A 14054-nucleotide genomic window follows, 5' to 3' on the forward strand; every position below is an offset into this window, starting at 1 on the left:
GCTATTATGCACACACGTCACCCCTGAAGGGTTAAACCCAATTGAAAAGTTTTCACCTCAACTCGCCGTTGTGCCTACATTAGAACGCGAGGGGTTAAACTGTACAAGAATGTAACGATCAGCTGGCCGAGCCACAGCGAGTGTCAAGTATGATCCAATTGGAGATGACCCTAGCCTACCTAGCCTCACTATTGGCATAATAGAAGTAAGTAGCCCTCCCACCCCCTCTCAGCCCCCTGTCGGCTAGTATCCGATACTATCCGCGGTTGCAACCACACGATGGGGCTTCGATTCTGTGGTACGCGGCCGAGAAGGTGGTAGGGTCCACCGTTCCCTTCCTCCCTGTCGTGCTACCTTGTGCGGCTTCCGCGCTCGACTCAATCTGCGCCTACTTAACCTTATTCGCTCGGCTGTAAATTCCGGAATCCGAGAATCCGGAAGAGACCAGGCCTCGCAGGATAATTTCCGAGGATCCCGATTTGTCGTGCGACGGGGGTGGAACCTCGCCGCAGGAGGAGCAAGGGGTGGGACGTCTCGAAATGTATCGCGCAGCGGCGAGGACCGGTCGCTGCGGACCACTAAATTTCTTTTTATGGCTGGAATCTGTGACATCATCGACACCCATAAAACGCCTGGGGCGTCATCCTTCTTGCCCCGAACAACTTCCTCCTTGATGCGCCGCGTTTTATCGAGACCTCTCCCTCGCTCTCTCTTTCTGTTCCCGTCTCTACTACCTAGCCCCCTTTCTCTAACTTGTTTCCATCGGCTATCGTTCCTCCGCCACTTTGTCATGCGAGCTCTACGATTCCCCGGGAAACAAGATTAAAGTGTACCTTGACTGGCTGGCGCGCACTCGTAACGTTCCATCAAACGCGGATAAAGAGAACGCCGGCCTCAGGAATATTTATCGGGCCGCAATTGCGCCGGTGAAGTTGACGCGTGGATTCGAATTTCGCGGGAATCGGGCAGCGCGAAATGAACGGAGTCGCTTGATTTGAAATATTGGAATACTGATTTTGATATTGAACTTACGGGACTTGGGAAATTGTTGTTTGAGGAGTATAGAATGGGACGAACAATGTTAACCGCGTTTCGATGGAATATGAGTATCCCTTGTGTAACATAAAGAAAAATCTCGCGTCGGTTAAGGGTCAGACCTGTTTTCGATATTTCGTCTGTTAATAAATCATACGAAATATATTAGTAAATTCTAAATTGTATAATACTGCCACTTCGAGTGGAATAAGATCTAAAAGTCGAGTGTAACCGGTTAAATGATTTTCCCGTCGAAAACCGTGTATCAGAGATGAATTAGGAAAGTAGAGAGAGAAGACGACGGTCAGTGGGATGTCTGTTGGATGTACGCCAGACTCGGAGAGAAAGACACCGTCTCCATTTCCCTTTCGGCAGACTACGGGTATCTGATACGCGCTATCTTTATGGCGGCTACATACATATACGTAAGTTATGTACGCGGCGATCCCTCGCGCGCGGCACCCCGATGCGTGCACGCATGCTTACACACGGCTATCGGATCATTTCGATATTGAATCCCATTGATATATCCCGAACCGAGAGACCCGGGGACCGTTATTATTCCACCTCGTCTAACCACGGCTCCTCGTACATCCACTTTCTCTGCGAGGCTCCTTCCGATGAGGCGGACCGTTCATCCTGGCGCTCATAATGTCCTTTCGCTTTATTCTCTAATGCAAAATCGCCCGAGCTCCCTAACGACCCGACGGGAATAGAACAGAGGCCGACTTCGATCCAATTTCTCTTCTGCCTTCTTGGGTTCTGCTTTGTGATATTAAGTCGTTTCGAAATTCTCGCGGGATGAAGATGGTTTTTGGAACGACGCACTCGAAAGAGGTCGGGACAGAGAAACGAGCGAGGTTGATTATAACGAAGAAGGAAATCATGATGAAAATCCCGTGCAGCTGTTACTATTTTCCATATACAGATTCTAAGAGTGTGTTAGATTTCTTTTGATCTTTACGCAACCTGGAAGAATATGATCAAAAGCTTCAAAGTTTCTTTTTAACCCTGACGTGGTCCCCAGTTTGTCTGTACACTCGACAGGTTATTAAAAAAATAGAAATATCTAGTAGTCATAATTTTCTTGTACTATTCTGAATTTAAAGACATCCTTGATAAAAATGGGACCACGGCTATGATAAGAAAAGGTTAAACAAACAAATTGCTGTTGAGAAGAAAACAGTGATCGAATCAGACCCGAGGAACACATCAGTGTTAAATCACTTCCCCCCAAACGCAGAACTCATTGTCAACAGCGTTAGCTAGACACTCGTAATCACCGACAACCCCAATCCTCCAAGCAGTTCCAACCCCGACGAATCAACGTTAAATCGCGGAAGCGGCCACGCGGGCCGTAAATCGGCCGATAATCTGCGCGCCTGCTGGCCCAGATTCGCCGTGGCCATATTGCGAACGACAAGGGAATCGCGCGGCCGGCTCGTCGTCTTTATGCTAACGAGACCGCTGCTCGCCGCCAGGAATCGGCAGTTCGTAGATCGCAACCGGCACCGATCGGCGTCCCTTCTCCTTCCCAGCTCGAACCGCCACTTTCTTCTCCCCGTGTCTATCCGCAAGGGGGTAGGGGTTGGTCGATGCGGCGATCGCGCAATAATACTAAAAAGATAAAACCTCCGGACTGAGGGAAGGGGCTAAGGGTGGTGTCCACCCTCCGAGGAACACGGTCGGCTATTGCTTCGAGGCTAGGTGGTCCATAAGCCGCCAACCTTACCGTGGATGGACTGTAGGGGCTAGCTCTCTTTTCCTCCGTGCCACCCACCCTCTATACAGTTCTCTTTCTTCTTCACTGTCGTGCACGTACACGCGCACCCCTAAGTGTGTATGCGGAGACGACAACGACAGCGGGTCGCAATAGCCGAAGCAGCGGAGCCCGGGAGCTAGGTTTGTGTGCTGCGCTAATAATGGGCGGGCGAGCCGATCAGCCAGTTGACCGTGACTAGATAAAAAATACTGCCTGACAGCCGAGCGACCGGCAACCCCTCTCGGCCAGCTTTCCACCCTCGGACACACACCAGACCGAGAAGCACGCACCGCATGCACGTACGCAAACGCCAGACGAAGGCGAGCAACAAACTACTCCCCGGACCGGCGTTGTCATGCTAATCGGGCACAAGTCCACGGGACAGCGGATACCCTCTGTAGGGTAGTTTACGCGGAATCGACGGGAAGAAGGTCGGCCGGCCACCAATCGTAAATTCCGGTGGCCATCGGCGGGGTCGCTATCGGCTGTCGACGCGCGTGTTACGCTCTCCTCGTGGACCGCGTGACTTTCTTCGCGTCTATCGTGGAGAGGATTGTTTCCAGCTGGGAAGCGAATGCTGAGCGACTGGTAAATGTGTGTCTGATGATCGGAGCTGCAGTTTTGTAAGATTCTTAGTGGAATGGGAGGTATTTTTGGAGAATGTTTGTAGTTTGGTGGAAATAGGTTTTGCTATATATGTAAGGGAAGGAATTTATTGGCGATTAATGATAAAAATACAATGAAGAGGAAATTGGAACGTAACGAGAATTGAAGATTGAATTTTGCAGGTTTGGAGCGATTGCAGAAACTGTCATATTTTACTTTGTAATGATCAATCAGATTTTCATTGTTGTATCATGCTTCATTGTTGTATCATGCTTCATTGTTGTATTAATGGTAATCGGATCAGTTAGAATATTAAAATCATCTTCAGTAAAAACGAAAGTTTTCTTGCTGGAGAATTATTAATGATAAAGCAGTTTTGATTAAAGTGGTTTTAGTAAATCGTCATCTTGGTACACAGGTTTTCATTAACTTTCAGGAAGAAAATTCGCGTATGAGAAAATATTGTAGTATCTAGAATTTTTAGCATAGGTTAAAGTATTTTTAGGAAAAGTGAATGTAAGAATGAGTGTGAGTGAAGGACAGGCTGTAAAACGGTTGAGGGAAAGTGGCCTGCACAACGTCGCGAACCCAAGATTGCAGGGCCAGCTTTCCAGGGGTGCATCCGAGTGTTTATGATGAGTGCGAGCGAGAAGAATGCTTGTGGGGGAGAGAATGATTTTTGGGAGAGAATGTCTGTAAGAGAGTTGCGGAAGCAAGAGTCGTGTGTTGGCCACCATGGTACTGAGTTATATTTTTTACGTGTTGTCCGTGTTGTTTCCATATTTTATTAAATACATATATTTATTTCTAGTTCTTGATTACTCAAGATCTACTCTTTCACTATCTATAATATAGTAATCACTATAATATGGTACGATCTCTGAATAAAAATTCAGTTTTTATCGGCGAATGAGAGAAATCTGATTAATCGATTTACCGTCCGTATCGGCAGTCGTAAGGCACGCGAAGAAATGGACTTGCCCGCGGCGAACTTCTGTAGGACTTGACTTATGAATTCTCGTAGAGGATGGACGATGGGCAGCCGCCTAGCTATATAATAAAATAAACTGTCAGCAGCAGCTCGCATAAAAATGCTAAAGAGGCCCGTGGTCCATATTGTCCCTGCGTGTACCGTGCAGATGTTCCACAGTCTGTGCCATTTTGACTTCACCGGGACGAAAATTATTTTCCCGATTTCTGGTGAAAATAGATCACGCATTATATCATCTGTTTTATTGCTTCTCGTAATTTATTTCCAAACTACTAAAACTTCTAGTAAATTACTTTCAAAAGTACAGAGATCCAATTTACATGAAAATTCAATTATTATCAATTGTAGAACATCGTCTGTTCTGTTTCAAGGATAACATATTTTAGAAGAAATTTATATTGCCGTTAAAAATATAAAAATAGAAAAGTGAATTAAGATGTTAAGTATTAAAATATATTCTCATTGTGGGTTGACAGTTAATTCATGATTCACCTCATAATTTCCGTTACGCAAGTGTGGATACGCGACGGTCACTTGGCGTCTATCACGTTGATGAATGCACGGGAGATCCGTATCTTTCTATTCTCGTTCCTGTAAATCATTGCCGAGACATTTAACCCTCGGATAACTCGAACGTGGCTAATATCCCGTTATTCACGCGGAGAATGCCAAACCTGACCTATCCTCTTTTTAAACCTCACAATCACATATCGCAAAGCGTCACGATAATCAAATACCAACTATAAACATATACCTGCCTACTTACTTAACTATTAACTATTCCGCTCAAAGAATCAGCCCCTATTCATCGCCAGAAACGACTTCCTCGACATTCCAATTCTCATACAGAATCTCTTAATCCCCAGATTATAATCAAACCTCAAATAAACACTAAATAGATTCCATAATCCTACACTCCGAATCCACACATAAAAGGTACCACTTAGCTGAAGCATATTATTAATAATCCAATTATTACAACCTTAATTATTCGAAACTGTAACCCAAGCACTCAAAGATTGCCTATAGCAAAAGTTCTCTAAAACCTAGTCTTTCGGCGAAGTATGCGGATATCCAACACGTGGTAGCCGAGACAAACCTGAACAGCTTCCTGCCCTACCTTCAACACTGTGGCGTGTGTATATACGGCACAGGTTTGCACACAATCCTACGAAAAAGGATAAAGCAACAAGAAGGCAAGGGAAATTGAAGAAAAAAGGGAAAAGGACCTAGAGAGTGACTTCGACGCGACTCCCTGAAGAGGGCGAATATTCTCGAGCGCTGGAGCCGTTGGGGGTGGACGGGGTGACTGGTAGGAGAAGGGCTCGGTGCAATGATAATAATAACTGGCCATTGGGGGTGTGCGAGGGTTGAAGGTTGTATCGCGGGTAGGCGGGGCCAGCACCGGTGGCAGGCGCCTCGGTTCCGACGAGGAGCACTAGGCCGACCCTACAACTGGATAGGTATTCCCCGTGCCATGGGAACCTCATGGAGAGCGACGGCGCGAGAACTCGCTACCCCCTGGTCACCACCTTCCCCACCTCGCCACCACCCACTGCTTCTCCTCCTCGTCCTCCTCCCGTATCAGAGCGAACGTGTTCGAGGCGCCTCTTCGCGAGAATATGGTCCTCCCACGGGTTGAAATTCGGTCATTCGACTTTTGAAATTGCCACCGTGCTGGAAGTGGAACTTCGATGGATCGAACGGAGCGTAAGTTGCGTCGCACGTCAGTGGTGTGGAGTTAGGGGATGGCGTTCGGTAATTGAGAATGTGTAATACCGTATAGGATGGTAATATTGATGAAGATAACTTTGAAATTGAATCGATTTGAGTATCATAATTGAGTTTGAGATTCTTGGGATGGATAGGAGAGAATAAAGTTTCTGTTACGTGTTGGATGGATGTTATCCCTTTGTATTCTTGGGGTGACAAACTAAAATAATTTTGAGATAAAATTGTAAAGTTTTGTATATAATATTAAGCTTTGCATAATGCATAGACATATGAAACATTGAAGTAAAATAGCTTTGTTTCTTAATTTATGTATGTATCCTCGTTACCTGGTTTCAAAGAATATTGACTATATCTCATCGAGAAATGTTGAGTACTCCTATCAGACTCTAGATGTTGTTGCTAGCCTAACTGCAGGAGAATTTATAATGGATTGAGACGTTGATAGAAGAACTACAGAACCAGCCGACGAAACCGATCGAATAGAAAGAGGCATTTGTTTCAGGATCGCGGCAGCGTTGATCGAGTCACGATCTCGAGGGTGACAGCTAACGAGATCATCTGGTGGATCGCGCGAGCCGCCGGGGGGTCTTAAGACCGTTAACGATATCACTCGTCAATCACGCTGATGACTGGTGATTGATGTCGCGAGAAGGTGGAGAAGAAAGGAAAGGAGTTGCACCGCGTAATGCCGGAAAACACGATCAAATCCGGGTTTACCGTAACGTAGACGGCCGGCAGCGCCGCGTCGCGTCGCGCCGCACCGCGCTGCGTTGCGCTGCCGATCCACCCTGGCTGTGACTCGCATGAACGACCGTGAATCGAATCGTCGTCTGCCACGACGATAAAAGTAATTCCATTTGACCAAACGGGGAAGAACTTTCGCATTGTATCCCCGTGGATCTCCGACTCGAACCTCGAGCTCGACTCAAGGGTTGAAAATCGATGCTTCGGGGAATTTCTTTTTTTTTCTTCTTTTACTTTTCGATTTACTATCCTCTCTTTCCCCCTTCTGGTCGCCGGTCGAAGATTCTTTCACACTCTGTAGGACGGTTTCCTCAACTCTGAAAGGTAACAGATTAATTCAAGAATTTACTTCGTTGAAACAGTCCCCTCTACATGCCGAGATAAATCTGACCAACGAAAATATAAGAGATTTCATTCGTTGAATGCTACTTCCGAAGAAGGGGGAGCAAACACGAATGACAGGTAATTTCGATACTGCAGTATTTATTAATTGCAACAATGAATATTAAGAATCATCTGACGCAGAGGAGTTAAATAATTCCAGGTAATCGACTCTGAAAAATCAAAAAATTCTACGAAACGATTCTCCGCGTCCCTTTCGCACAGATACAATTTTCTTCTAGAACTCTACAATCATGCCCATCTTAAATCAAATATCTCAACTTCTTACTTACGTGTACGCCTCGTCTGTTCTTCAAAATCCTTCAAACTTCAGGCTCCGGAAGTAGAATAGACTTTCGTCGGCGACGAAGTGAACCGAAGTCCGCGGCTCCTCTGATTATTCTCCCAGACGCATCGGGCTTTATGCGGGGCGTCATTAACGTCACCCCGAGCAATCCGAGTCTCGCTTGCCTCCACGTCTACCCGGTGCACCCTTTCAACCCCTCTTTCTGGCCACGGCGGCCGGGAGCCGCCTCGGCATGTTCCTCTTAACCGGAACGGGGAAAAACGAGTGCCGGCACCCCGTAGCTGTTTGACTTAATTTTACGAGGGGTCGGCCGGGACATCGAGGGCGGTACGGTTTACCCCCTCCCGCCTTTACCCGCGGTGACGGCAGTTGTCGTGGGGGGACGGAATCCACTGTCGGAGGCTTAGCGGATAAAAATTATCCGTTTAAAGTCGCGAAGCGCTATAAAAGTGTAGTTAAGCTAGCGCCTCGGGAAACGGGCCACCTATTACCACCCTCTGGCGCCCCTCATTTGCCAGAGCGTTTCTGTAATAACTGTAATTGGTAAATAGCGGGGCGACGCTAGGGAGGTGGTAGTTTGGAGGATTTAAACGTCGGAGCTTCTAGGCTGTCTCGTATCGTTACTCACCGCTTAAACTTAAGCTCGCTTATTCTATTCGAAGCTGAGAGCTTCTGAAGAAATCTGGAGACACTTTCGTCCCCCTTTCGGAATTTCAGTTTCGAGCCCAGTGGTAACTGGGTTGCAGTAGTTTGATCAAGATTTCGACGGAATGAGTTCGCAACGGAGAACGGAATTGAAAGGAATTCGGATGAATGGCGGAGAAAAGAGAAATGGCAGGGAAGCTTTTTGCCTTGTAGGTTACGGAGTTGTGTAGGAGATTCTGAATGTGTCACGCGTGTTTTTCTTTCCGTGTGTCTATGCGCGCGTGTGCACGCGTGGAAAAAAACACCTAATATTTATGGGCCAGCTGATCGGTCTCTGGTCTCCACTCGGAGATCGGATCTCACTAAATCACCGTTTCGTATACGCCTAGGAAGGAACTAGGCGTCCCCTCGTCCCCTTTACGGAACGGAAGACGGCCGTAAGGTCCGGCGTATGTTTCACGCAAGGACGAAGGACGAGGAACGAAAGGAACGGGGAAAGAAGAAAAAAAGGAATATCGATCGAGGGTGAACGGTATACGCCGTTTGTTCTATTCTTCGGAGACAATGCGATGTACAAGCGCAGACCGAGGTGATGTGTGGCCTATTACGTTGATTGCCTATCGTTTGCTTCCTTGTGACTGACCCGGAATGCTGATAGGAGCAGCGACTCGGGATATTTAGAATATGAGTTGTGTCCGGTATGGATTGTTTGGATTGATCAAGCGTGTTTCCTTTTTCATTGGAAAATTTCTGTAATGACGATCATTTGTTGTAATTATAAATAATTGTATTAATTTTACTTTATAGTTTCTTAACCCTTTGCACTCGGAAGTTTTTCATTAAAAATATTTAACATTTTTTTATGAGATGTAGGCGATATATTTCGAGATTAGTTTAAAGCGAAATCGCATGTAAATTAAGGAACTATTTTATTTTAATAGTTCAGACATTGATGCATTTTGCAAAGTTTAATATTGAATATCAAAGTTTATAATGGTACTGTATCGAATCAAGTGACTGAGAGTCGCCTCACATGTGCAAAGTTTAATTTTTCTTGAATTTCCTATCTTCCGTGTTGCTAGTCCAATGGGCAATGATATTGGATGTAATTATTGTTCAAGTATTGTGTAATAATAATGTTCGCGATTATTGGAGCCTTCATCTTTGAAATTTTTTCTTTGAATATGTAGATTGATGTAGAAGTGTTCAAAGAAGCTTTTGCGTATTTGTACATGATCGGAAAATATTGTTATAGAAAAGAAGGGTTAATGGATGATGAAAGAAAAGTTCGCTTGATCGTCACCTGGCTTTCTTGTCGATCGGACGAGTAATTTAAAAAGTCAGAAGATCCGTAAAGTATTCACGAGCCAGTCTTCCCATTGTATACGTGGTCATTCGACGGAAAGAGGAAGGGCGGTTTGATCTGATTAGCGAGTATCGATTCTGTTTGACGACCCAACTGTCCGACTGGGTCAGGGTGGCCTTCTTCAGGGTCATTACACCACCCCCATTAATACCACGTCGTATCTTTCCAAAGGAAACGTCTCGCAATGGAAAGAGAAACGCGAAAACCAAATTGATAAATGCAGGAACATTGGCATCCATAATGTCCACTGGTATAATTAATATTTTCAGAATAAGCAGAAGTTATAAGATTGTAACATTATTTCATAGAAAAACAACCAAAGATAAATATTCTATTCATCAATTACAAAGCATCAAAAGCATACCATTCGACTTCGATCTACTAAAAATAATTCAATATCTTGTAAACATCCTAGAATTAACCGAAATGATCAATAAAAAGTGTCAAGGCACTAGATAAACAAACGTATCAATGGTTTGAAACCCTTCCTCGTTTTAAATTTCCAATGAATGAACGCGAATAATTAATGAAAAGTATCGAGACACTAGGCATATATCCTCAATGGTTTGCGACCTGTCCTCATTAACGTTTTCAGAATCACAAAAGAACGGTTAACGTGAAGCGCCAAGACGCTAAACAAGTAAGCGTATCGAGGGTTCACGAAACAACCCCGCCGCGCATTTGGTGGTGCAACGATATGACCATTGAGCGTGGTTCGAGCGTCTGGAAAGAGTGGGTCAAGGTGGCCGTCTTCGTGATCTCCTTAGTTCCGCGTCCCGCTGCAGGTTTCGTTCATTCGTTTATTCGGTGAATATGGATCGCGTGTGTGCACGTGACACACGCGTGCCCCGGCCAGTCATGCACGTAGATTACACGTAGGTGTGTATGTGTGCGTGCGCGTGCATGTGTGTGTATATGCGTGTATATGTGTGTGTGTGTGTGGGCCACGGATATAACCCATGTGCCGCGTCATCAACCACCGCGGGCGAACCTACACCGTCATCAGAAGTGAAAGATGCTGGCGTCGCCAAATCTTCCCTTTCTCCACCTTCTGCCACGCGGTGAGAGTAAACGTGACGTCACCGGCTTAAAGCTGCTAGACGAAATGAGAAGAACCGATTGATTTGTCCTTTTCATTTCGTTCACCTTGCCCCCGGCCTTCCTTGCCGCCTTCCGGAGACGATTTTCGGGACCGAGCACTTCATCTCATGGAACTGGCCGGCTCTTACCGTTCATTTAGGCTACTCGCTGGGACGCTGTTCTTCGGCTGATTGTTTCTTACGCAAGAGGCTTGTTTCATTATTGTTGCTAGTAGTCTTTGGTGTACGAACTTGTAAAATGTCAGTATAATTCGAACATCGAGTGTATCTGGTGATCTAATGAGTGAATAGAGAGTTGAAGCCTAAGGTATTGAGCAATCGAATATTTATTTCGAATGATTAGTTAGTTTTTCGGAAGATAAAGAAGATAAAAGGAAATGGCAATATACGTATCTTTCAAGTATGCAAGTGAAATATAATATATTTTTAGTATTTCGGTAATGATGAGGTCAAGATGCATTCGTTTCAGTCTTCTTGAGGATGATTTGAAGAAGTGGAAATCAAATTGAAACGTAGCTTCTTTGTTAAATTGTTATTATACTGAGTTTTATGTAACTGTCCGTTGCATAACGATTACTGATAAGTAATCTAGCAATTTTTAATGAATTCACGTTTACTTCTGTTCATGTTCGAAGCAACGCCATTAATCATCGTTCAGTACGTTGACCGACTGGTTTGCTTTCTTTTTCTTACTCTTTTTCTCCTTCCCTTTTCGCTTCCTCGTGTTCAAGCTTATACATTGTAGTGTACGATTAAATTATGACATCAGACCACCTCTATAGTAACGCGATATGCGTGTGGTCCGCGATAGTCGTTAACCGTGATATCAGTACCTCGAAGGAAGTGCGATTAATCGCTGTAAACAAGACGTAACAAAATAGTTCGGAGGGAGATTCGATCAACTTTGTGGCACATACTTTGTAAGTTTATTATCGAACTACTCGAATTCCCGAACTAACTGTGATAAACGTTTCTTGCGACTGTATTGTCAACAAAGAAACACAAACAAAATTATACAGTCTCATTAAAAAAAAATATACTTCATAACTCCCTATATTTACTGTATTACAAATTAATCTCCTCCAGCACAGAATACGTCAAACAGCTTCAAAAATTCCTCCATTCAGACCCAAAAGAAAAAGCAAAAAATCAAAAGAAACACGTAAAACCAGTGGAACTTCATATATGAAAAATTAAAAATTTCCAACAAACAATTTAATTATTCAACCATCACAGATCAATATTTAGCTTTTCTCTACTATTCAACTACAGAATTCAGTTTCAATCTCTCGTAGAGCCTGTAACAAATCCAATCAACAACGTCTATACACATCGAACAAATTCATAGTTCAACAATATTTACTATTTCGACGCGTAATTCAGTTTCCCATGGAAAGACTTTTCGAAGCCGAACAAATTTTCATCCGCGAGGTTTCCAGATCACAAGTGTACTCTTGAACGCACAGTTAACCGATTAAGAGGTCCACGTACAATTTAGCTACCGCCAATCGCTTTACGTTTCGAATACTTTAAAAAAATCCCCGACTGGTTAATGAAGGGGCGTGTAACCGAGGGTTGCCCGTGGAGTAGCACGGACGCAACGCTCACGCCGGGATACTTGCCACTGTTTATCTGCGATTTAGTGACATACTGGATAACAAAAGGTAGGTGAACGAGATGGTGCACGTACACAGGATGCTGCCGCGCGCGAAGAACATAGATCGAAGAGGCGGGGTGCGCGTCCTACGTCACGAAGCGGGCAAAGGGGTGTCACAGAGGAAAGCCGCACAAGGGGTGATGCCGGCAGATAGAGATAGGCCACGATGCCGGCGTGACTTGACAATAAAGCTCGTCTCACCTCTGCCTCGTTCCGCAGCCTCCTTTCTCGCCCACCCCCTCTCGTCCTTCGAGCGACGGTCGCAACCCTCCGCCCTCTTCCCTTCGCAGCTCCCCTGTTTCCGAGCCAGGTCCACGATACCCTTAGCACCTACACGAGGCTCGTTCGCCATTGACTACCTTGGCTATCGCTTGCCAACTGGCTGGGCGCTCGAGGGCTCATAACGCTACCGGTAAGAGTTAGAAAACCGTGAAACTCGAGCTGTGAAACGAGCCCGCGCATCCCGGGCTCCTTATCTCTCGTCAGACCGATGCCAGATGCATGCGCAGCCCTGGGGACACTCGACACGTCCGAACGGGGAACTCTGGCGACGCGTAAAGGGAAATTGCGTCCTACGTAACGTGTTCCGGAGCGGAATTGTCCTAAATTCGATGGCGGTCCGGGGAACTTCCTGGTTCAGGCAAGTTCGTTGAACTCTGGTTTTATCGGGGGTGGTATCAGTCGACAATATCAGGAGACTTTAACTTTGTTGAAAGGTGTCTTTGGTTTTATAACTGTTTTATTTTATGGAATTGGTATTCGGTGATTGATCAATGATTAGTAATAGTTACTGTTATTGTGTATATGGGAGATTGAAGAAATGGAACGCTTAAATGTCACGTTTCAATCGTGTTAGAGTTTTGAGTTTTTATTGATGTATAAATTAGAGTCGTAATGATATCGATGTTTCTGGACGACGATGATTCTATGAACGATCTAGTAATACGTACATAATGTAGTTTGACAGTTAATATGCTCGATTCACTGCGAGGACATTGAATGAAAACGGAACCGTCAATTCCGATGGGCGGCCACCAGCACCCTTGAATGCCCGCGGAACGTATCATAGGGTTATTACGAGTGTTTCGATGCTAACGACGAGGACAAACTGCTTAGCACGAGGCCAGACTGAAAGTAGCGATCAGTCAATCTGTCAGTGTGACGAGCGACGTCTGTTCAGAGGGTCGCCGAGGGTCGAAGACAAGCCCATTGTCAAGCGACCCCTGCGGACAAGTTAGTTAAATCCTCGTTAGAACTTTATCCACCTAACCGTTTGACAGCTACCGAAAGAGTGGGTGACTTTTCGCGCTTCTCACCCCTTGAACCACATAGACTCTGTGTGTCGTTCACAAACGATATATTTAAACGTATACCCGAACACAACGTGCTTCAACCCTTCGGCGACGAGGACCTCTAAATCACTAAATACCATTTCCGCGGGACGCTAAATTATACGTCAATCTATAGAATATTAGGAAAGAAGAATACTATAGACTGATCTTTTAAACAATAGCTCTGAATAGATTGAAACTAGAGTTTATCTATATAGGTAATACTATAGTTTCAAATATAGTTTAAAGTCAACATAGACTTTATCTTATTTCTAGTTTTTCTATAACCATAGAAATATCTCAAGACAATTGGAAAAGGCAGTAAAACATTTTCCAGAAATATTCTCGATAATTCTATTGTTGTTATTAAAAACTTGAAACAGCATAGAAAATTT

Source organism: Nomia melanderi, chromosome 10 (assembly GCF_051020985.1).
Source record: "Nomia melanderi isolate GNS246 chromosome 10, iyNomMela1, whole genome shotgun sequence".
Classification (NCBI taxonomy): Eukaryota; Metazoa; Arthropoda; class Insecta; order Hymenoptera; family Halictidae; genus Nomia; species Nomia melanderi.